We start from the raw sequence: 25268 nt of genomic DNA, 5'->3' as shown, positions 1-25268 counted from the left end.
GATATGTTCATTAAGCTAACAGAGTTAAACCATACTTTTGATTGCGCAGTTCTGAACACTCTTTCTGTAGAAAATGCAAGTGGACATTCGGAGCGCTAAGAGGGTAATAGTGGAAAAAGGAATATATTCAAATATAAACTACACAGTAGCATTCTGTGAAAATTCTTTCTGTTCTGTGCATTCAACTAACAGAGTTGAACCTTACTTTTGATTGAGCCGTTCTGAAACACTCTTTCTGTAGAAACTGCAATTGGACATGCTAAGCGCTAAGAGGCCTACATTGGGAAAAAGAATATCTTCAAATAAAAACTACACAGATGCATTCTGTGGAACTTATTTCTGATCTGTAAATTCATTTAACAGAGATAAAACATATTTTTGATTGAGCAGTTATGAAACACTCTTTTTGTAGAAAATGCAAGTGGAGATTCGGAGCGCTAAGAGGGTAATAGTGGAAAAAGGAATGTCTCCAAATATAAACAACACAGAATCATTCTGTGAAACTTCTTTCTGATCTGTGCATTCAGCTAACAGAGTTAAACCATACTTTTGATTGAGCAGATCTGAACACTCTTTCTGTAGAAAATGCAATTGGACATTTGGAGCGCTAAGAGAGTAGTAGTGGAAAAAGGAATATATTCAAATATAAACTACACAGAAGCATTCTGTGAAACTTCTTTCTGATCTGAGCATTCAGCTAACAGAGTTAAACCATACTTTTTATTGAGCAGTTTTGAAACACTCTGTCTGTAGAAAATGCAACTGGACATTCGTTGCGCTAAGTGGGTAATAGTGGAAAAAAGAATATGTTCAAATATAAACTACACAGAAGCATTGTATGAAACTTCTTTCTGTTCTGTGCATTCAACTAACAGAGTTGAACATTACTTTTGATTGAGCCGTTCTGAAACACTCTTTCTGTAGAAACTGCAAATGGACATTCTGAGCGCTAAGAGGCCTATATTGGGAAAAAGAATGTCTACAAATAAAAACTATACAAAAGAATTGTGTGAAACTTCTTTCTGTTCTGTTTGTTCAACTAAAAGAGTTGAACCTTAGTTTTGATTGAGCCGTTCTGAAACACTCTTTCTGTAGAAAATGCAAGTGGAGATTCGTAGCGCTAAGGGGGTAATAGTGGAAAAAGGAATGTCTCCAAATATGAACTGCACAGAATCATTCGGTGAAACTTCTTTCTGATCTGTGCATTCAGCTAACAGAGTTAAACCATACTTTTGATTGAGCAGATCTGAACACTCTTTCTGTAGAAAATGCAACTGGACATTTGGAGCGCTAAGAGAGTAGTAGTGGAAAAAGGAATATATTCAAATATAAACTACACAGAAGCATTCTGTGAAACTTCTTTCTGATCTGAGCATTCAGCTAACAGAGTTAAACCATACTTTTGATTGAGCAGTTTTGAAACACTCTGTCTGTAGAAAATGCAACTGGACATTCGTAGCGCTAAGTGGGTAATAGTGGAAAAAAGAATATGTTCAAATATAAACTACACAGAAGCATTGTATGAAACTTCTTTCTGTTCTGTGCATTCAACTAACAGAGTTGAACCTTACTTTTGATTGAGCCGTTCTGAAACACACTTTCTGTAGAAACTGCAATTGGACATTCTGAGCGCTAAGAGGCCTATATTGGGAAAAATAATGTCTACAAATAAAAACTACACAGAAGAATTGTGTGAAACTTCTTTCTGTTCTGTTTGTTCAACTAAAAGTGTTGAACCTTAGTTTTGATTGAGCCGTTCTGTAACAGTCTTTCTGTAGAAAATGCAAGTGGAGATTCAGAGCGCTAAGAGGGTAATAGTGGAAAAAGGAATGTCTTCAAATATAAACTACACAGAATCATTCGGTGAAACTTCTTTCTGATCTGTGCATTCAGCTAACAGAGTTAAACCATACTTTTGATTGAGCAGATCTGAACACTCTTTCTGTTGAAAATGCAACTGGACATTTGGATCGCTAAGAGCGTAGTAGTGGAAAAAGGAATATATTCAAATATAAACTACACAGAAGCATTCTGTGAAACTTCTTTCTGATCTGAGCATTCAGCTAACAGAGTTAAACCATACTTTTGATTGAGCAGTTTGGAAACACTCTGTCTGTAGAAAATGCAACTGGACATTCGTAGCGCTATGTGGGTAATAGTGGAAAAAAGAATATGTTCAAATATAAACTACACAGAATCATTGTATGAAACTTCTTTCTGTTCTGTGCATTCAACTAACAGAGTTGAACCTTACTTTTGATTGAGCCGTTCTGAAACACTCTTTCTGTAGAAACTGCAAATGGACATTCTGAGCGCTAAGAGGCCTATATTGGGAAAAAGAATGTCTACAAATAAAAACTATACAAAAGAATTGTGTGAAACTTCTTTCTGTTCTGTTTGTTCAACTAAAAGAGTTGAACCTTAGTTTTGATTGAGCCGTTCTGAAACACTCTTTCTGTAGAAAATGCAAGTGGAGATTCGGAGCGCTAAGGGGGTAATAGTGGAAAAAGGAATGTCTCCAAATATGAACTACACAGAATGATTCGGTGAAACTTCTTTCTGATCTGTGCATTCAGCTAACAGAGTTAAACCATACTTTTGATTGAGCAGATCTGAACACTCTTTCTGTAGAAAATGCAACTGGACATTTGGAGCGCTAAGAGAGTAGTAGTGGAAAAAGGAATATATTCAAATATAAACTACACAGAAGCATTCTGTGAAACTTCTTTCTGATCTGAGCATTCAGCTAACAGAGTTAAACCATACTTTTGATTGAGCAGTTTTGAAACACTCTGTCTGTAGAAAATGCAACTGGACATTCGTAGCGCTAAGTGGGTAATAGTGGAAAATAGTATATATTCAAATATAAACTACACAGAAGCATTGTATGAAACTTCTTTCTGTTCTGTGCATTCAACTAACAGAGTTGAACCTTAATTTGATTGAGCCTTTCTGAAACACTCTTTCTGTAGAAACTGCAATTGGACATTCTGAGCGCGAAGAGGCCTATATTGGGAAAAATAATATCTTCAAATAAAAACTACAGAGAAGAATTGTGTGAAACTTATTTCTGATATGTTCATTAAGCTAACAGACTTAAACCATACTTTTGATTGCGCAGTTCTGAACACTCTTTCTGTAGAAAATGCAAGTGGACATTCGGAGCGCTAAGAGGGTAATAGTGGAAAAAGGAATATATTCAAATATAAACTACACAGTAGCATTCTGTGAAAATCCTTTCTGTTCTGTGCATTCAACTAACAGAGTTGAACCTTACTTTTGATTGAGCCGTTCTGAAACACTCTTTCTGTAGAAACTGCAATTGGACATGCTAAGCGCTAAGAGGCCTACATTGGGAAAAAGAATATCTTCAAATAAAAACTACACAGATGCATTCTGTGAAACTTATTTCTGATCTGTAAATTCAGTTAACAGAGATAAAACATATTTTTGATTGAGCAGTTATGAAACACTCTTTTTGTAGAAAATGCAAGTGGAGATTCGGAGCGCTAAGAGGGTAATAGTGGAAAAAGGAATGTCTTCAAATATAAACTACACAGAATCATTCGGTGAAACTTCTTTCTGATCTGTGCATTCAGCTAACAGAGTTAAACCATACTTTTGATTGAGCAGATCTGAACACTCTTTCTGTTGAAAATGCAACTGGACATTTGGAGCGCTAAGAGCGTATTAGTGGAAAAAGGAATATATTCAAATATAAACTACACAGAAGCATTCTGTGAAACTTCTTTCTGATCTGAGCATTCAGCTAACAGAGTTAAACCATACTTTTGATTGAGCAGTTTTGAAACACTCTGTCTGTAGAAAATGCAACTGGACATTCGTAGCGCTAAGTGGGTAATAGTGGAAAAAAGAATATGTTCAAATATAAACTACACAGAAGCATTGTATGAAACTTCTTTCTGTTCTGTGCATTCAACTAACAGAGTTGAACCTTACTTTTGATTGAGCCGTTCTGAAACACACTTTCTGTAGAAACTGCAATTGGACATTCTGAGCGCTAAGAGGCCTATATTGGGAAAAAGAATGTCTACAAATAAAAACTACACAGAAGAATTGTGTGAAACTTCTTTCTGTTCTGTTTGTTCAACTAAAAGAGTTGAACCTTAGTTTTGATTGAGCCGTTCTGTAACAGTCTTTCTGTAGAAAATGCAAGTGGAGATTCGGAGCGCTAAGAGGGTAATAGTGGAAAAAGGAATGTCTCCAAATATAAACTACACAGAATCATTCTGTGAAACTTCTTTCTGATCTGTGCATTCAGCTAACAGAGTTAAACCATACGTTTGATTGAGCAGATCTGAACACTCTTTCTGTAGAAAATGCAACTGGACATTTGGAGCGCTAAGAGAGTAGTAGTGGAAAAAGGAATATATTCAAATATAAACTACACAGAAGCATTCTGTGAAACTTCTTTCTGATCTGAGCATTCAGCTAACAGAGTTAAACCATACTTTTGATTGAGCAGTTTTGAAACACTCTGTCTGTAGAAAATGCAACTGGACATTCGTAGCGCTAAGTGGGTAATAGTGGAAAAAAGAATATGTTCAAATATAAACTACACAGAAGCATTGTATGAAACTTCTTTCTGTTCTGTGCATTCAACTAACAGAGTTGAACCTTACTTTTGATTGAGCCTTTCTGAAACACTCTTTCTGTAGAAACTGCAATTGGACATTCTGAGCGCTAAGAGGCCTCTATTGGGAAAAATAATATCTTCAAATAAAAACTACACAGAAGCATTGTGTGAAACTTATTTCTGATATGTTCATTAAGCTAACAGAGTTAAACCATACTTTTGATTGCGCAGTTCTGAACACTCTTTCTGTAGAAAATGCAAGTGGACATTCGGAGCGCTAAGAGGGTAATAGTGGAAAAAGGAATATATTCAAATATAAACTACACAGTAGCATTCTGTGAAAATTCTTTCTGTTCTGTGCATTCAACTAACAGAGTTGAACCTTACTTTTGATTGAGCCGTTCTGAAACACTCTTTCTGTAGAAACTGCAATTGGACATGCTAAGCGCTAAGAGGCCTACATTGGGAAAAAGAATATCTTCAAATAAAAACTACACAGATGCATTCTGTGAAACTTATTTCTGATCTGTAAATTCAGTTAACAGAGATAAAACATATTTTTGATTGAGCAGTTATGAAACACTCTTTTTGTAGAAAATGCAAGTGGAGATTCGGAGCGCTAAGAGGGTAATAGTGGAAAAAGTAATGTCTTCAAATATAAACTACACAGAATCATTCGGTGAAACTTCTTTCTGATCTGTGCATTCAGCTAACAGAGTTAAACCATACTTTTGATTGACCAGATCTGAACACTCTTTCTGTTGAAAATGCAACTGGACATTTGGAGCGCTAAGAGCGTAGTAGTGGAAAAAGGAATATATTCAAATATAAACTACACAGAAACATTCTGTGAAACTTCTTTCTGATCTGAGCATTCAGCTAACAGAGTTAAACCATACTTTTGATTGAGCAGTTTTGAAACACTCTGTCTGTAGAAAATGCAACTGGACATTCGTAGCGCTAAGTGGATAATAGTGGAAAAAAGAATATGTTAAAATATAAACTACACAGAAGCATTGTATGAAACTTCTTTCTGTTCTGTGAATTCAAATAACAGAGTTGAACCTTACTTTTGATTGAGCCGTTCTGAAACACTCTTTCTGTAGAAACTGCAATTGGACATTCTGAGCGCTAAGAGGCCTATATTGGGAAAAAGAATGTCTACAAATAAAAACTACACAGAAGATTTGTGTGAAACTTCTTTCTGTTCTGTTTGTTCAACTAAAAGAGTTGAACCTTAGTTTTGATTGAGCCGTTCTGAAACACTCTTTCTGTAGAAAATGCAAGTGGATATTCGGAGCGCTAAGGGGGTAATAGTGGAAAAAGGAATGTCTCCAAATATGAACTACACAGAATCATTCTGTGAAACTTCTTTCTGATCTGTGCATTCAGCTAACAGAGTTAAACCATACTTTTGATTGAGCAGATCTGAACACTCTTTCTGTAGAAAATGCAACTGGACATTTGGAGCGCTAAGAGAGTAGTAGTGGAAAAAGAAATATATTCAAATATAAACTACACAGAAGCATTCTGTGAAACTTCTTTCTGATCTGAGCATTCAGCTAACAGAGTTAAACCATACTTTTGATTGAGCAGTTTTCAAACACTCTGTCTGTAGAAAATGCAACTGGACATTCGTAGCGCTAAGTGGGTAATAGTGGAAAAAAGAATATGTTCAAATATAAACTACACAGAAGCATTGTATGAAACTACTTTCTGTTCTGTGCATTCAACTAACAGAGTTGAACCTTACTTTTGATTGAGCCTTTCTGAAACACTCTTTCTGTAGAAACTGCAATTGGACATTCTGAGCGCTAAGAGGCCTCTATTGGGAAAAATAATATCTTCAAATAAAAACTACACAGAAGCATTGTGTGAAACTTATTTCTGATATGTTCATTAAGCTAACAGAGTTAAACCATACTTTTGATTGCGCAGTTCTGAACACTCTTTCTGTAGAAAATGCAAGTGGACATTCGGAGCGCTAAGAGGGTAATACTGGAAAAAGGAATATATTCAAATATAAACTACACATTAGCATTCTGTGAAAATCCTTTCTGTTCTGTGCATTCAACTAACAGAGTTGAACCTTACTTTTGATTGAGCCGTTCTGAAACACTCTTTCTGTAGAAACTGCAATTGGACATGCTAAGCGCTAAGAGGCCTACATTGGGAAAAAGAATATCTTCAAATAAAAACTACACAGATGCATTCTGTGGAACTTATTTCTGATCTGTAAATTCATTTAACAGAGATAAAACATATTTTTGATTGAGCAGTTATGAAACACTCTTTTTGTAGAAAATGCAAGTGGAGATTCGGAGCGCTAAGAGGGTAATAGTGGAAAAAGGAATGTCTCCAAATATAAACTACACAGAATCATTCTGTGAAACTTCTTTCTGATCTGTGCATTCAGCTAACAGAGTTAAACCATACTTTTGATTGAGCAGATCTGAACACTCTTTCTGTAGAAAATGCAATTGGACATTTGGAGCGCTAAGAGAGTAGTAGTGGAAAAAGGAATATATTCAAATATAAACTACACAGAAGCATTCTGTGAAACTTCTTTCTGATCTGAGCATTCAGCTAACAGAGTTAAACCATACTTTTGATTGAGCAGTTTTGAAACACTCTGTCTGTAGAAAATGCAACTGGACATTCGTAGCGCTAAGTGGGTAATAGTGGAAAAAAGGATATGTTCAAATATAAACTACACAGAAGCATTGTATGAAACTTCTTTCTGTTCTGTGCATTCAACTAACAGAGTTGAACCTTACTTTTGATTGAGCCTTTCTGAAACACTCTTTCTGTAGAAACTGCAATTGGACATTCTGAGCGCTAAGAGGCCTCTATTGGGAAAAATAATATCTTCAAATAAAAACTACACAGAAGCATTGTGTGAAACTTATTTCTGATATGTTCATTAAGCTAACAGAGTTAAACCATACTTTTGATTGCGCAGTTCTGAACACTCTTTCTGTAGAAAATGCAAGTGGACATTCGGAGCGCTAGGAGGGTAATAGTGGAAAAAGGAATATATTCAAATATAAACTACACAGTAGCATTCTGTGAAAATTGTTTCTGTTCTGTGCATTCAACTAACAGAGTTGAACCTTACTTTTGATTGAGCCGTTCTGAAACACTCTTTCTGTAGAAACTGCAATTGGACATGCTAAGCGCTAAGAGGCCTACATTGGGAAAAAGAATATCTTCAAATAAAAACTACACAGATGCATTCTGTGAAACTTATTTCTGATCTGTAAATTAGGTTAACAGAGATAAAACATATTTTTGATTGAGCAGTTATGAAACACTCTTTTTGTAGAAAATGCAAGTGGAGATTCGGAGCGCTAAGAGGGTAATAGTGGAAAAAGGAATGTCTTCAAATATAAACTACACAGAATCATTCGGTGAAACTTCTTTCTGATCTGTGCATTCAGCTAACAGAGTTAAACCATACTTTTGATTGAGCAGATCTGAACACTCTTTCTGTTGAAAATGCAACTGGACATTTGGAGCGCTAAGAGCGTAGTAGTGGAAAAAGGAATATATTCAAATATAAACTACACAGAAGCATTCTGTGAAACTTCTTTCTGATCTGAGCATACAGCTAACAGAGTTAAACCATAGTTTTGATTGAGCAGTTTTGAAACACTCTGTCTGTAGAAAATGCAACTGGACATTCGTAGCGCTAAGTGGGTAATAGTGGAAAAAAGAATATGTTCAAATATAAACTACACAGAAGCATTGTATGAAACTTCTTTCTGTTCTGTGCATTCAACTAACAGAGTTGAACCTTACTTTTGATTGAGCCGTTCTGAAACACTCTTTCTGTAGAAACTGCAATTGGACATTCTGAGCGCTAAGAGGCCTATATTGGGAAAAAGAATGTCTACAAATAAAAACTACACAGAAGAATTGTGTGAAACTTCTTTCTGTTCTGTTTGTTCAACTAAAAGAGTTGAACCTTAGTTTTGATTGAGCCGTTCTGAAACACTCTTTCTGTAGAAAATGCAAGTGGAGATTCGGAGCGCTAAGGGGGTAATAGTGGAAAAAGGAATGTCTCCAAATATGAACTACACAGAATCATTCTGTGAAACTTCTTTCTGATCTGTGCATTCAGCTAACAGAGTTAAACCATACTTTTGATTGAGCAGATCTGAACACTCTTTCTGTAGAAAATGCAACTGGACATTTGGAGCGCTAAGAGAGTATTGGTGGAAAAAGGAATATATTCAAATATAAACTACACAGAAGCATTCTGTGAAACTTCTTTCTGATCTGAGCATTCAGCTAACAGAGTTAAACCATACTTTTGATTGAGCAGTTTTGAAACACTCTGTCTGTAGAAAATACAACTGGACATTCGTAGCGCTAAGTGGGTAATAGTGGAAAAAAGAGTATGTTCAAATATAAACTACACAGAAGCATCGTATGAAACTTCTTTCTGTTCTGTGCATTCAACTAACAGAGTTGAACCTTACTTTTGATTGAGCCTTTCTGAAACACTCTTTCTGTAGAAACTGCAATTGGACATTCTGAGCGCTAAGAGGCCTCTATTGGGAAAAATAATATCTTCAAATAAAAACTACACAGAAGCATTGTGTGAAACTTATTTCTGATATGTTCATTAAGCTAACAGAGTTAAACCATACTTTTGATTGCGCAGTTCTGAACACTCTTTCTGTAGAAAATGCAAGTGGACATTCGGAGCGCTAAGAGGGTAATAGTGGAAAAAGGAATATATTCAAATATAAACTACACAGTAGCATTCTGTGAAAATTCTTTCTGTTCTGTGCATTCAACTAACAGAGTTGAACCTTACTTTTGATTGAGCCGTTCTGAAACACTCTTTCTGTAGAAACTGCAATTGGACATGCTAAGCGCTAAGAGGCCTACATTGGGAAAAAGAATATCTTCAAATAAAAACTACACAGATGCATTCTGTGAAACTTATTTCTGATCTGTAAATTCAGTTAACAGAGATAAAACATATTTTTGATTGAGCAGTTATGAAACACTCTTTTTGTAGAAAATGCAAGTGGAGATTCGGAGCGCTAAGAGGGTAATAGTGGAAAAAGGAATGTCTTCAAATATAAACTACACAGAATCATTCGGTGAAACTTCTTTCTGATCTGTGCATTCAGCTAACAGAGTTAAACCATACTTTTGATTGAGCAGATCTGAACACTCTTTCTGTTGAAAATGCAACTGGACATTTGGAGCGCTAAGAGCGTATTAGTGGAAAAAGGAATATATTCAAATATAAACTACACAGAAGCATTCTGTGAAACTTCTTTCTGATCTGAGCATTCAGCTAACAGAGTTAAACCATACTTTTGATTGAGCAGTTTTGAAACACTCTGTCTGTAGAAAATGCAACTGGACATTCGTAGCGCTAAGTGGGTAATAGTGGAAAAAAGAATATGTTCAAATATAAACTACACAGAAGCATTGTATGAAACTTCTTTCTGTTCTGTGCATTCAACTAACAGAGTTGAACCTTACTTTTGATTGAGCCGTTCTGAAACACACTTTCTGTAGAAACTGCAATTGGACATTCTGAGCGCTAAGAGGCCTATATTGGGAAAAAGAATGTCTACAAATAAAAACTACACAGAAGAATTGTGTGAAACTTCTTTCTGTTCTGTTTGTTCAACTAAAAGAGTTGAACCTTAGTTTTGATTGAGCCGTTCTGTAACAGTCTTTCTGTAGAAAATGCAAGTGGAGATTCGGAGCGCTAAGAGGGTAATAGTGGAAAAAGGAATGTCTCCAAATATAAACTACACAGAATCATTCTGTGAAACTTCTTTCTGATCTGTGCATTCAGCTAACAGAGTTAAACCATACGTTTGATTGAGCAGATCTGAACACTCTTTCTGTAGAAAATGCAACTGGACATTTGGAGCGCTAAGAGAGTAGTAGTGGAAAAAGGAATATATTCAAATATAAACTACACAGAAGCATTCTGTGAAACTTCTTTCTGATCTGAGCATTCAGCTAACAGAGTTAAACCATACTTTTGATTGAGCAGTTTTGAAACACTCTGTCTGTAGAAAATGCAACTGGACATTCGTAGCGCTAAGTGGGTAATAGTGGAAAAAAGAATATGTTCAAATATAAACTACACAGAAGCATTGTATGAAACTTCTTTCTGTTCTGTGCATTCAACTAACAGAGTTGAACCTTACTTTTGATTGAGCCTTTCTGAAACACTCTTTCTGTAGAAACTGCAATTGGACATTCTGAGCGCTAAGAGGCCTCTATTGGGAAAAATAATATCTTCAAATAAAAACTACACAGAAGCATTGTGTGAAACTTATTTCTGATATGTTCATTAAGCTAACAGAGTTAAACCATACTTTTGATTGCGCAGTTCTGAACACTCTTTCTGTAGAAAATGCAAGTGGACATTCGGAGCGCTAAGAGGGTAATAGTGGAAAAAGGAATATATTCAAATACAAACTACACAGTAGCATTCTGTGAAAATTCTTTCTGTTCTGTGCATTCAACTAACAGAGTTGAACCTTACTTTTGATTGAGCCGTTCTGAAACACTCTTTCTGTAGAAACTGCAGTTGGACATGCTAAGCGCTAAGAGGCCTACATTGGGAAAAAGAATATCTTCAAATAAAAACTACACAGATGCATTCTGTGAAACTTATTTCTGATCTGTAAATTCAGTTAACAGAGATAAAACATATTTTTGATTGAGCAGTTATGAAACACTCTTTTTGTAGAAAATGCAAGTGGAGATTCGGAGCGCTAAGAGGGTAATAGTGGAAAAAGTAATGTCTTCAAATATAAACTACACAGAATCATTCGGTGAAACTTCTTTCTGATCTGTGCATTCAGCTAACAGAGTTAAACCATACTTTTGATTGACCAGATCTGAACACTCTTTCTGTTGAAAATGCAACTGGACATTTGGAGCGCTAAGAGCGTAGTAGTGGAAAAAGGAATATATTCAAATATAAACTACACAGAAACATTCTGTGAAACTTCTTTCTGATCTGAGCATTCAGCTAACAGAGTTAAACCATACTTTTGATTGAGCAGTTTTGAAACACTCTGTCTGTAGAAAATGCAACTGGACATTCGTAGCGCTAAGTGGATAATAGTGGAAAAAAGAATATGTTCAAATATAAACTACACAGAAGCATTGTATGAAACTTCTTTCTGTTCTGTGAATTCAAATAACAGAGTTGAACCTTACTTTTGATTGAGCCGTTCTGAAACACTCTTTCTGTAGAAACTGCAATTGGACATTCTGAGCGCTAAGAGGCCTATATTGGGAAAAAGAATGTCTACAAATAAAAACTACACAGAAGATTTGTGTGAAACTTCTTTCTGTTCTGTTTGTTCAACTAAAAGAGTTGAACCTTAGTTTTGATTGAGCCGTTCTGAAACACTCTTTCTGTAGAAAATGCAAGTGGATATTCGGAGCGCTAAGGGGGTAATAGTGGAAAAAGGAATGTCTCCAAATATGAACTACACAGAATCATTCTGTGAAACTTCTTTCTGATCTGTGCATTCAGCTAACAGAGTTAAACCATACTTTTGATTGAGCAGATCTGAACACTCTTTCTGTAGAAAATGCAACTGGACATTTGGAGCGCTAAGAGAGTAGTAGTGGAAAAAGAAATATATTCAAATATAAACTACACAGAAGCATTCTGTGAAACTTCTTTCTGATCTGAGCATTCAGCTAACAGAGTTAAACCATACTTTTGATTGAGCAGTTTTCAAACACTCTGTCTGTAGAAAATGCAACTGGACATTCGTAGCGCTAAGTGGGTAATAGTGGAAAAAAGAATATGTTCAAATATAAACTACACAGAAGCATTGTATGAAACTACTTTCTGTTCTGTGCATTCAACTAACAGAGTTGAACCTTACTTTTGATTGAGCCTTTCTGAAACACTCTTTCTGTAGAAACTGCAATTGGACATTCTGAGCGCTAAGAGGCCTCTATTGGGAAAAATAATATCTTCAAATAAAAACTACACAGAAGCATTGTGTGAAACTTATTTCTGATATGTTCATTAAGCTAACAGAGTTAAACCATACTTTTGATTGCGCAGTTCTGAACACTCTTTCTGTAGAAAATGCAAGTGGACATTCGGAGCGCTAAGAGGGTAATACTGGAAAAAGGAATATATTCAAATATAAACTACACAGTAGCATTCTGTGAAAATTCTTTCTGTTCTGTGCATTCAACTAACAGAGTTGAACCTTACTTTTGATTGAGCCGTTCTGAAACACTCTTTCTGTAGAAACTGCAATTGGACATGCTAAGCGCTAAGAGGCCTACATTGGGAAAAAGAATATCTTCAAATAAAAACTACACAGATGCATTCTGTGGAACTTATTTCTGATCTGTAAATTCATTTAACAGAGATAAAACATATTTTTGATTGAGCAGTTATGAAACACTCTTTTTGTAGAAAATGCAAGTGGAGATTCGGAGCGCTAAGAGGGTAATAGTGGAAAAAGGAATGTCTCCAAATATAAACTACACAGAATCATTCTGTGAAACTTCTTTCTGATCTGTGCATTCAGCTAACAGAGTTAAACCATACTTTTGATTGAGCAGATCTGAACACTCTTTCTGTAGAAAATGCAATTGGACATTTGGAGCGCTAAGAGAGTAGTAGTGGAAAAAGGAATATATTCAAATATAAACTACACAGAAGCATTCTGTGAAACTTCTTTCTGATCTGAGCATTCAGCTAACAGAGTTAAACCATACTTTTGATTGAGCAGTTTTGAAACACTCTGTCTGTAGAAAATGCAACTGGACATTCGTAGCGCTAAGTGGGTAATAGTGGAAAAAAGGATATGTTCAAATATAAACTACACAGAAGCATTGTATGAAACTTCTTTCTGTTCTGTGCATTCAACTAACAGAGTTGAACCTTACTTTTGATTGAGCCTTTCTGAAACACTCTTTCTGTAGAAACTGCAATTGGACATTCTGAGCGCTAAGAGGCCTCTATTGGGAAAAATAATATCTTCAAATAAAAACTACACAGAAGCATTGTGTGAAACTTATTTCTGATATGTTCATTAAGCTAACAGAGTTAAACCATACTTTTGATTGCGCAGTTCTGAACACTCTTTCTGTAGAAAATGCAAGTGGACATTCGGAGCGCTAGGAGGGTAATAGTGGAAAAAGGAATATATTCAAATATAAACTACACAGTAGCATTCTGTGAAAATTGTTTCTGTTCTGTGCATTCAACTAACAGAGTTGAACCTTACTTTTGATTGAGCCGTTCTGAAACACTCTTTCTGTAGAAACTGCAATTGGACATGCTAAGCGCTAAGAGGCCTACATTGGGAAAAAGAATATCTTCAAATAAAAACTACACAGATGCATTCTGTGAAACTTATTTCTGATCTGTAAATTAGGTTAACAGAGATAAAACATATTTTTGATTGAGCAGTTATGAAACACTCTTTTTGTAGAAAATGCAAGTGGAGATTCGGAGCGCTAAGAGGGTAATAGTGGAAAAAGGAATGTCTTCAAATATAAACTACACAGAATCATTCGGTGAAACTTCTTTCTGATCTGTGCATTCAGCTAACAGAGTTAAACCATACTTTTGATTGAGCAGATCTGAACACTCTTTCTGTTGAAAATGCAACTGGACATTTGGAGCGCTAAGAGCGTAGTAGTGGAAAAAGGAATATATTCAAATATAAACTACACAGAAGCATTCTGTGAAACTTCTTTCTGATCTGAGCATACAGCTAACAGAGTTAAACCATAGTTTTGATTGAGCAGTTTTGAAACACTCTGTCTGTAGAAAATGCAACTGGACATTCGTAGCGCTAAGTGGGTAATAGTGGAAAAAAGAATATGTTCAAATATAAACTACACAGAAGCATTGTATGAAACTTCTTTCTGTTCTGTGCATTCAACTAACAGAGTTGAACCTTACTTTTGATTGAGCCGTTCTGAAACACTCTTTCTGTAGAAACTGCAATTGGACATTCTGAGCGCTAAGAGGCCTATATTGGGAAAAAGAATGTCTACAAATAAAAACTACACAGAAGAATTGTGTGAAACTTCTTTCTGTTCTGTTTGTTCAACTAAAAGTGTTGAACCTTAGTTTTGATTGAGCCGTTCTGAAACACTCTTTCTGTAGAAAATGCAAGTGGAGATTCGGAGCGCTAAGGGGGTAATAGTGGAAAAAGGAATGTCTCCAAATATGAACTACACAGAATCATTCTGTGAAACTTCTTTCTGATCTGTGCATTCAGCTAACAGAGTTAAACCATACTTTTGATTGAGCAGATCTGAACACTCTTTCTGTAGAAAATGCAACTGGACATTTGGAGCGCTAAGAGAGTATTGGTGGAAAAAGGAATATATTCAAATATAAACTACACAGAAGCATTCTGTGAAACTTCTTTCTGATCTGAGCATTCAGCTAACAGAGTTAAACCATACTTTTGATTGAGCAGTTTTGAAACACTCTGTCTGTAGAAAATACAACTGGACATTCGTAGCGCTAAGTGGGTAATAGTGGAAAAAAGAGTATGTTCAAATATAAACTACACAGAAGCATCGTATGAAACTTCTTTGTGTTCTGTGCATTCAACTAACAGAGTTGAACCTTACTTTTGATTGAGCCTTTCTGAAACACTCTTTCTGTAGAAACTGCAATTGGACATTCTGAGCGCTAAGAGGCCTCTATTGGGAAAAATAATATCTTCAAATAAAAACTACACAGAAGCATTGTGTGAAACTTATTTCTGATATGTTCATTAAGCTAACAGAGTTAAACCATACTTTTGATTGCGCAGTTCTGAACACTCTTTCTGTAGAAAATGCAAGTGGACATTCGGAGCGCTAAGAGGGTAATAGTGGAAAAAGGAATATATTCAAATACAAACTACACAGTAGCATTCTGTGAAAATTCTTTCTGTTCTGTGCATTCAACTAACAGAGTTGAACCTTACTTTTGATTGAGCCGTTCTGAAACACTCTTTCTGTAGAAACTGCAATTGGACATGCTAAGCGCTAAGAGGCCTACATTGGGAAAAAGAATATCTTCAAATAAAAACTACACAGATGCATTCTGTGAAACTTATTTCTGATCTGTAAATTCAGTTAACAGAGATAAAACATATTTTTGATTGAGCAGTTATGAAACACTCTTTTTGTAGAAAATGCAAGTGGAGATTCGGAGCGCTAAGAGGGTAATAGTGGAAAAAGGAATGTCTTCAAATATAAACTACACAGAATCATTCGGTGAAACTTCTTTCTGATCTGTGCATTCAGCTAACAGAGTTAAACCATACTTTTGATTGAGCAGATCTGAACACTCTTTCTGTAGAAAATGCAACTGGACATTTGGAGCGCTAAGAGCGTAGTAGTGGAAAAAGGAATATATTCAAATATAAACTACACAGAAGCATTCTGTGAAACTTCTTTCTGATCTGAGCATTCAGCTAACAGAGTTAAACCATACTTTTGATTGAGCAGTTTTGAAACACTCTGTCTGTAGAAAATGCAACTGGACATTCGTAGCGCTAAGTGGGTATTAGTGGAAAAAAGTATATGTTCAAATATAAACTACACAGAAGCATTGTATGAAACTTCTTTCTGTTCTGTGCATTCAACTAACAGAGTTGAACCTTAATTTGATTGAGCCTTTCTGAAACACTCTTTCTGTAGAAACTGCAATTGGACATTCTGAGCGCGAAGAGGCCTATATTGGGAAAAATAATATCTTCAAATAAAAACTACAGAGAAGAATTGTGTGAAACTTATTTCTGATATGTTCATTAAGCTAACAGACTTAAACCATACTTTTGATTGCGCAGTTCTGAACACTCTTTCTGTAGAAAATGCAAGTGGACATTCGGAGCGCTAAGAGGGTAATAGTGGAAAAAGGAATATATTCAAATATAAACTACACAGTAGCATTCTGTGAAAATTCTTTCTGTTCTGTGCATTCAACTAACAGAGTTGAACCTTACTTTTGATTGAGCCGTTCTGAAACACTCTTTCTGTAGAAACTGCAATTGGACATTCTAAGCGCTAAGAGGCCTACATTGGGAAAAAGAATATCTTCAAATAAAAACTACACAGATGCATTCTGTGAAACTTATTTCTGATCTGTAAATTCAGTTAACAGAGATAAAACATATTTTTGATTGAGCAGTTATGAAACACTCTTTTTGTAGAAAATGCAAGTGGAGATTCGGAGCGCTAAGAGGGTAATAGTGGAAAAAGGAATGTCTTCAAATATAAACTACACAGAATCATTCGGTGAAACTTCTTTCTGATCTGTGCATTCAGCTAACAGAGTTAAACCATACTTTTGATTGAGCAGATCTGAACACTCTTTCTGTTGAAAATGCAACTGGACATTTGGAGCGCTAAGAGCGTATTAGTGGAAAAAGGAATATATTCAAATATAAACTACACAGAAGCATTCTGTGAAACTTCTTTCTGATCTGAGCATTCAGCTAACAGAGTTAAACCATACTTTTGATTGAGCAGTTTTGAAACACTCTGTCTGTAGAAAATGCAACTGGACATTCGTAGCGCTAAGTGGGTAATAGTGGAAAAAAGAATATGTTCAAATATAAACTACACAGAAGCATTGTATGAAACTTCTTTCTGTTCTGTGCATTCAACTAACAGAGTTGAACCTTACTTTTGATTGAGCCGTTCTGAAACACACTTTCTGTAGAAACTGCAATTGGACATTCTGAGCGCTAAGAGGCCTATATTGGGAAAAAGAATGTCTACAAATAAAAACTACACAGAAGAATTGTGTGAAACTTCTTTCTGTTCTGTTTGTTCAACTAAAAGAGTTGAACCTTAGTTTTGATTGAGCCGTTCTGTAACAGTCTTTCTGTAGAAAATGCAAGTGGAGATTCGGAGCGCTAAGAGGGTAATAGTGGAAAAAGGAATGTCTCCAAATATAAACTACACAGAATCATTCTGTGAAACTTCTTTCTGATCTGTGCATTCAGCTAACAGAGTTAAACCATACGTTTGATTGAGCAGATCTGAACACTCTTTCTGTAGAAAATGCAACTGGACATTTGGAGCGCTAAGAGAGTAGTAGTGGAAAAAGGAATATATTCAAATATAAACTACACAGAAGCATTCTGTGAAACTTCTTTCTGATCTGAGCATTCAGCTAACAGAGTTAAACCATACTTTTGATTGAGCAGTTTTGAAACACTCTGTCTGTAGAAAATGCAACTGGACATTCGTAGCGCTAAGTGGGTAATAGTGGAAAAAAGAATATGTTCAAATATAAACTACACAGAAGCATTGTATGAAACTTCTTTCTGTTCTGTGCATTCAACTAACAGAGTTGAACCTTACTTTGGATTGAGCCTTTCTGAAACACTCTTTCTGTAGAAACTGCAATTGGACATTCTGAGCGCTAAGAGGCCTCTATTGGGAAAAATAATATCTTCAAATAAAAACTACACAGAAGCATTGTGTGAAACTTATTTCTGATATGTTCATTAAGCTAACAGAGTTAAACCATACTTTTGATTGCGCAGTTCTGAACACTCTTTCTGTAGAAAATGCAAGTGGACATTCGGAGCGCTAAGAGGGTAATAGTGGAAAAAGGAATATATTCAAATATAAACTACACAGTAGCATTCTGTGAAAATTCTTTCTGTTCTGTGCATTCAACTAACAGAGTTGAACCTTACTTTTGATTGAGCCGTTCTGAAACACTCTTTCTGTAGAAACTGCAATTGGACATGCTAAGCGCTAAGAGGCCTACATTGGGAAAAAGAATATCTTCAAATAAAAACTACACAGATGCATTCTGTGAAACTTATTTCTGATCTGTAAATTCAGTTAACAGAGATAAAACATATTTTTGATTGAGCAGTTATGAAACACTCTTTTTGTAGAAAATGCAAGTGGAGATTCGGAGCGCTAAGAGGGTAATAGTGGAAAAAGTAATGTCTTCAAATATAAACTACACAGAATCATTCGGTGAAACTTCTTTCTGATCTGTGCATTCAGCTAACAGAGTTAAACCATACTTTTGATTGAGCAGATCTGAACACTCTTTCTGTTGAAAATGCAACTGGACATTTGGAGCGCTAAGAGCGTAGTAGTGGAAAAAGGAATATATTCAAATATAAACTACACAGAAACATTCTGTGAAACTTCTTTCTGATCTGAGCATTCAGCTAACAGAGTTAAACCATACTTTTGATTGAGCAGTTTTGAAACACTCTGTCTGTAGAAAATGCAACTGGACATTCGTGGCGCTAAGTGGATAATAGTGGAAAAAAGAATATGTTCAAATATAAACTACACAGAAGCATTGTATGAAACTTCTTTCTGTTCTGTGCATTCAACTAACAGAGTTGAACCTTACTTTTGATTGAGCCGTTCTGAAACACTCTTTCTGTAGAAACTGCAATTGGACATTCTGAGCGCTAAGAGGCCTATATTGGGAAAAAGAATGTCTACAAATAAAAACTACACAGAAGATTTGTGTGAAACTTCTTTCTGTTCTGTTTGTTCAACTAAAAGAGTTGAACCTTAGTTTTGATTGAGCCGTTCTGAAACACTCTTTCTGTAGAAAATGCAAGTGGATATTCGGAGCGCTAAGGGGGTAATAGTGGAAAAAGGAATGTCTCCAAATATGAACTACACAGAATCATTCTGTGAAACTTCTTTCTGATCTGTGCATTCAGCTAACAGAGTTAAACCATACTTTTGATTGAGCAGATCTGAACACTCTTTCTGTAGAAAATGCAACTGGACATTTGGAGCGCTAAGAGAGTAGTAGTGGAAAAAGAAATATATTCAAGTAGAAACTACACAGAAGCATTCTGTGAAACTTCTTTCTGATCTGAGCATTCAGCTAACAGAGTTAAACCATACTTTTGATTGAGCAGTTTTCAAACACTCTGTCTGTAGAAAATGCAACTGGACATTCGTAGCGCTAAGTGGGTAATAGTGGAAAAAAGAATATGTTCAAATATAAACTACACAGAAGCATTGTATGAAACTACTTTCTGTTCTGTGCATTCAACTAACAGAGTTGAACCTTACTTTTGATTGAGCCTTTCTGAAACACTCTTTCTGTAGAAACTGCAATTGGACATTCTGAGCGCTAAGAGGCCTCTATTGGGAAAAATAATATCTTCAAATAAAAACTACACAGAAGCATTGTGTGAAACTTATTTCTGATATGTTCATTAAGCTAACAGAGTTAAACCATACTTTTGATTGCGCAGTTCTGAACACTCTTTCTGTAGAAAATGCAAGTGGACATTCGGAGCGCTAAGAGGGTAATAGTGGAAAAAGGAATATATTCAAATATAAACTACACAGTAGCATTCTGTGAAAATTCTTTCTGTTCTGTGCATTCAACTAACAGAGTTGAACCTTACTTTTGATTGAGCCGTTCTGAAACACTCTTTCTGTAGAAACTGCAATTGGACATGCTAAGCGCTAAGAGGCCTACATTGGGAAAAAGAATATCTTCAAATAAAAACTACACAGATGCATTCTGTGGAACTTATTTCTGATCTGTAAATTCATTTAACAGAGATAAAACATATTTTTGATTGAGCAGTTATGAAACACTCTTTTTGTAGAAAATGCAAGTGGAGATTCGGAGCGCTAAGAGGGTAATAGTGGAAAAAGGAATGTCTCCAAATATAAACTACACAGAATCATTCTGTGAAACTTCTTTCTGATCTGTGCATTCAGCTAACAGAGTTAAACCATACTTTTGATTGAGCAGATCTGAACACTCTTTCTGTAGAAAATGCAATTGGACATTTGGAGCGCTAAGAGAGTAGTAGTGGAAAAAGGAATATATTCAAATATAAACTACACAGAAGCATTCTGTGAAACTTCTTTCTGATCTGAGCATTCAGCTAACAGAGTTAAACCATACTTTTGATATAGCAGTTTTGAAACACTCTGTCTGTAGAAAATGCAACTGGACATTCGTAGCGCTAAGTGGGTAATAGTGGAAAAAAGGATATGTTCAAATATAAACTACACAGAAGCATTGTATGAAACTTCTTTCTGTTCTGTGCATTCAACTAACAGAGTTGAACCTTACTTTTGATTGAGCCTTTCTGAAACACTCTTTCTGTAGAAACAGCAATTGGACATTCTGAGCGCTAAGAGGCCTCTATTGGGAAAAATAATATCTTCAAATAAAAACTACACAGAAGCATTGTGTGAAACTTATTTCTGATATGTTCATTAAGCTAACAGAGTTAAACCATACTTTTGATTGCGCAGTTCTGAACACTCTTTCTGTAGAAAATGCAAGTGGACATTCGGAGCGCTAGGAGGGTAATAGTGGAAAAAGGAATATATTCAAATATAAACTACACAGTAGCATTCTGTGAAAATTGTTTCTGTTCTGTGCATTCAACTAACAGATTTGAACCTTACTTTTGATTGAGCCGTTCTGAAACACTCTTTCTGTAGAAACTGCAATTGGACATGCTAAGCGCTAAGAGGCCTACATTGGGAAAAAGAATATCTTCAAATAAAAACTACACAGATGCATTCTGTGAAACTTATTTCTGATCTGTAAATTAGGTTAACAGAGATAAAACATATTTTTGATTGAGCAGTTATGAAACACTCTTTTTGTAGAAAATGCAAGTGGAGATTCGGAGCGCTAAGAGGGTAATAGTGGAAAAAGGAATGTCTTCAAATATAAACTACACAGAATCATTCGGTGAAACTTCTTTCTGATCTGTGCATTCAGCTAACAGAGTTAAACCATACTTTTGATTGAGCAGATCTGAACACTCTTTCTGTTGAAAATGCAACTGGACATTTGGAGCGCTAAGAGCGTAGTAGTGGAAAAAGGAATATATTCAAATATAAACTACACAGAAGCATTCTGTGAAACTTCTTTCTGATCTGAGCATACAGCTAACAGAGTTAAACCATACTTTTGATTGAGCAGTTTTGAAACACTCTGTCTGTAGAAAATGCAACTGGACATTCGTAGCGCTAAGTGGGTAATAGTGGAAAAAAGAATATGTTCAAATATAAACTACACAGAAGCATTGTATGAAACTTCTTTCTGTTCTGTGCATTCAACTAACAGAGTTGAACCTTACTTTTGATTGAGCCGTTCTGAAACACTCTTTCTGTAGAAACTGCAATTGGACATTCTGAGCGCTAAGAGGCCTATATTGGGAAAAAGAATGTCTACAAATAAAAACTACACAGAAGAATTGTGTGAAACTTCTTTCTGTTCTGTTTGTTCAACTAAAAGAGTTGAACCTTAGTTTTGATTGAGCCGTTCTGAAACACTCTTTCTGTAGAAAATGCAAGTGGAGATTCGGAGCGCTAAGGGGGTAATAGTGGAAAAAGGAATGTCTCCAAATATGAACTACACAGAATCATTCTGTGAAACTTCTTTCTGATCTGTGCATTCAGCTAACAGAGTTAAACCATACTTTTGATTGAGCAGATCTGAACACTCTTTCTGTAGAAAATGCAACTGGACATTTGGAGTGCTAAGAGAGTAGTGGTGGAAAAAGGAATATATTCAAATATAAACTACACAGAAGCATTCTGTGAAACTTCTTTCTGATCTGAGCATTCAGCTAACAGAGTTAAACCATACTTTTGATTGAGCAGTTTTGAAACACTCTGTCTGTAGAAAATACAACTGGACATTCGTAGCGCTAAGTGGGTAATAGTGGAAAAAAGAGTATGTTCAAATATAAACTACACAGAAGCATCGTATGAAACTTCTTTCTGTTCTGTGCATTCAACTAACAGAGTTGAACCTTACTTTTGATTGAGCCTTTCTGAAACACTCTTTCTGTAGAAACTGCAATTGGACATTCTGAGCGCTAAGAGGCCTCTATTGGGAAAAATAATATCTTCAAATAAAAACTACACAGAAGCATTGTGTGAAACTTATTTCTGATATGTTCATTAAGCTAACAGAGTTAAACCATACTTTTGATTGCGCAGTTCTGAACACTCTTTCTGTAGAAAATGCAAGTGGACATTCGGAGCGCTAAGAGGGTAATAGTGGAAAAAGGAATATATTCAAATATAAACTACACAGTAGCATTCTGTGAAAATTCTTTCTGTTCTGTGCATTCAACTAACAGAGTTGAACCTTACTTTTGATTGAGCCGTTCTGAAACACTCTTTCTGTAGAAACTGCAATTGGACATGCTAAGCGCTAAGAGGCCTACATTGGGAAAAAGAATATCTTCAAATAAAAACTACACAGATGCATTCTGTGAAACTTATTTCTGATCTGTAAATTCAGTTAACAGAGATAAAACATATTTTTGATTTAGCAGTTATGAAACACTCTTTTTGTAGAAAATGCAAGTGGAGATTCGGAGCGCTAAGAGGGTAATAGTGGAAAAAGGAATGTCTTCAAATATAAACTACACAGAATCATTCGGTGAAACTTCTTTCTGATCTGTGCATTCAGCTAACAGAGTTAAACCATACTTTTGATTGAGCAGATCTGAACACTCTTTCTGTAGAAAATGCAACTGGACATTTGGAGCGCTAAGAGCGTAGTAGTGGAAAAAGGAATATATTCAAATATAAACTACACAGAAGCATTCTGTGAAACTTCTTTCTGATCTGAGCATTCAGCTAACAGAGTTAAACCATACTTTTGATTGAGCAGTTTTGAAACACTCTGTCTTTAGAAAATGCAACTGGACATTCGTAGCGCTAAGTGGGTAATAGTGGAAAAAAGGATATGTTCAAATATAAACTACACAGAAGCATTGTATGAAACTTCTTTCTGTTCTGTGCATTCAACTAACAGAGTTGAACCTTACTTTTGATTGAGCCTTTCTGAAACACTCTTTCTGTAGAAACTGCAATTGGACATTCTGAGCGCTAAGAGGCCTCTATTGGGAAAAATAATATCTTCAAATAAAAACTACACAGAAGCATTGTGTGAAACTTATTTCTGATATGTTCATTAAGCTAACAGAGTTAAACCATACTTTTGATTGCGCAGTTCTGAACACTCTTTCTGTAGAAAATGCAAGTGGACATTCGGAGCGCTAGGAGGGTAATAGTGGAAAAAGGAATATATTCAAATATAAACTACACAGTAGCATTCTGTGAAAATTCTTTCTGTTCTGTGCATTCAACTAACAGAGTTGAACCTTACTTTTGATTGAGCCGTTCTGAAACACTCTTTCTGTAGAAACTGCAATTGGACATGCTAAGCGCTAAGAGGCCTACATTGGGAAAAAGAATATCTTCAAATAAAAACTACACAGATGCATTCTGTGAAACTTATTTCTGATCTGTAAATTAGGTTAACAGAGATAAAACATATTTTTGATTGAGCAGTTATGAAACACTCTTTTTGTAGAAAATGCAAGTGGAGATTCGGAGCGCTAAGAGGGTAATAGTGGAAAAAGGAATGTCTTCAAATATAAACTACACAGAATCATTCGGTGAAACTTCTTACTGATCTGTGCATTCAGCTAACAGAGTTAAACCATACTTTTGATTGAGCAGATCTGAACACTCTTTCTGTTGAAAATGCAACTGGACATTTGGAGCGCTAAGAGCGTAGTAGTGGAAAAAGGAATATATTCAAATATAAACTACACAGAAGCATTCTGTGAAACTTCTTTCTGATCTGAGCATTCAGCTAACAGAGTTAAACCATACTTTTGATTGAGCAGTTTTGAAACACTCTGTCTGTAGAAAATGCAACTGGACATTCGTAGCGCTAAGTGGGTAATAGTGGAAAAAAGAATATGTTCAAATATAAACTACACAGAAGCATTGTATGAAACTTCTTTGTGTTCTGTGCATTCAACTAACAGAGTTGAACCTTACTTTTGATTGAGCCGTTCTGAAACACTCTTTCTGTAGAAACTGCAATTGGACATTCTGAGCGCTAAGAGGCCTATATTGGGAAAAAGAATGTCTACAAATAAAAACTACACAGAAGAATTGTGTGAAACTTCTTTCTGTTCTGTTTGTTCAACTAAAAGAGTTGAACCTTAGTTTTGATTGAGCCATTCTGAAACACACTTTCTGTAGAAAATGCAAGTGGAGATTCGGAGCGCTAAGAGGGTAATAGTGGAAAAAGGAATGTCTCCAAATATAAACTACACAAAAGTGTCAATCTACTAATTTATCTTCTAATAACTTTCCACCCAGGAGCATTCGTCCCTCTCATTAGACAGTTGTTCTATGCTTCTTTTTTTCACATTCTAATTGCCTCACCTGAACCAAAAAAAGAATGTGGATCTAGGATCAATACCTTTTGAAAAGTCATTTATTTCATTATATTATTTTTTCATATATCTGCATTATTGCATAGAATACCTGATTGGTCTTATGCTAAGTTTTTCATGTAACCTTACCTCTGCAAGATGTTAATAATATCCTTCCAAAAATGTTTGAAAAATCTTGGGTAAAACATATTACGTAAGTTCCTGTTTTATAGTTTTCCAAGAGTTTTACTATCCTTGGCCAATGACAAAATTCAAAGCAGAGATACAGTACACAACTTTTGTAAAACTTACCTATTTTTCTTATAAGACTGTGGCTTTGTTTTGTTTTGTTTTGAACTTCTTTTCTGTGATGTGACATGAGACTGTGTGTTGAGTTAGGGGTGGGGACATACATTAACAGAGGTTTAGGAACTGCTTTGCTA

The sequence above is a fragment of the Symphalangus syndactylus genome, chromosome 24, assembly GCF_028878055.3.
Source record: "Symphalangus syndactylus isolate Jambi chromosome 24, NHGRI_mSymSyn1-v2.1_pri, whole genome shotgun sequence".
NCBI lineage: Eukaryota > Metazoa > Chordata > Mammalia > Primates > Hylobatidae > Symphalangus > Symphalangus syndactylus.
The sequence above is the reverse complement of the archived record's forward strand: the minus strand, read 5'-3'. Positions refer to the sequence as shown.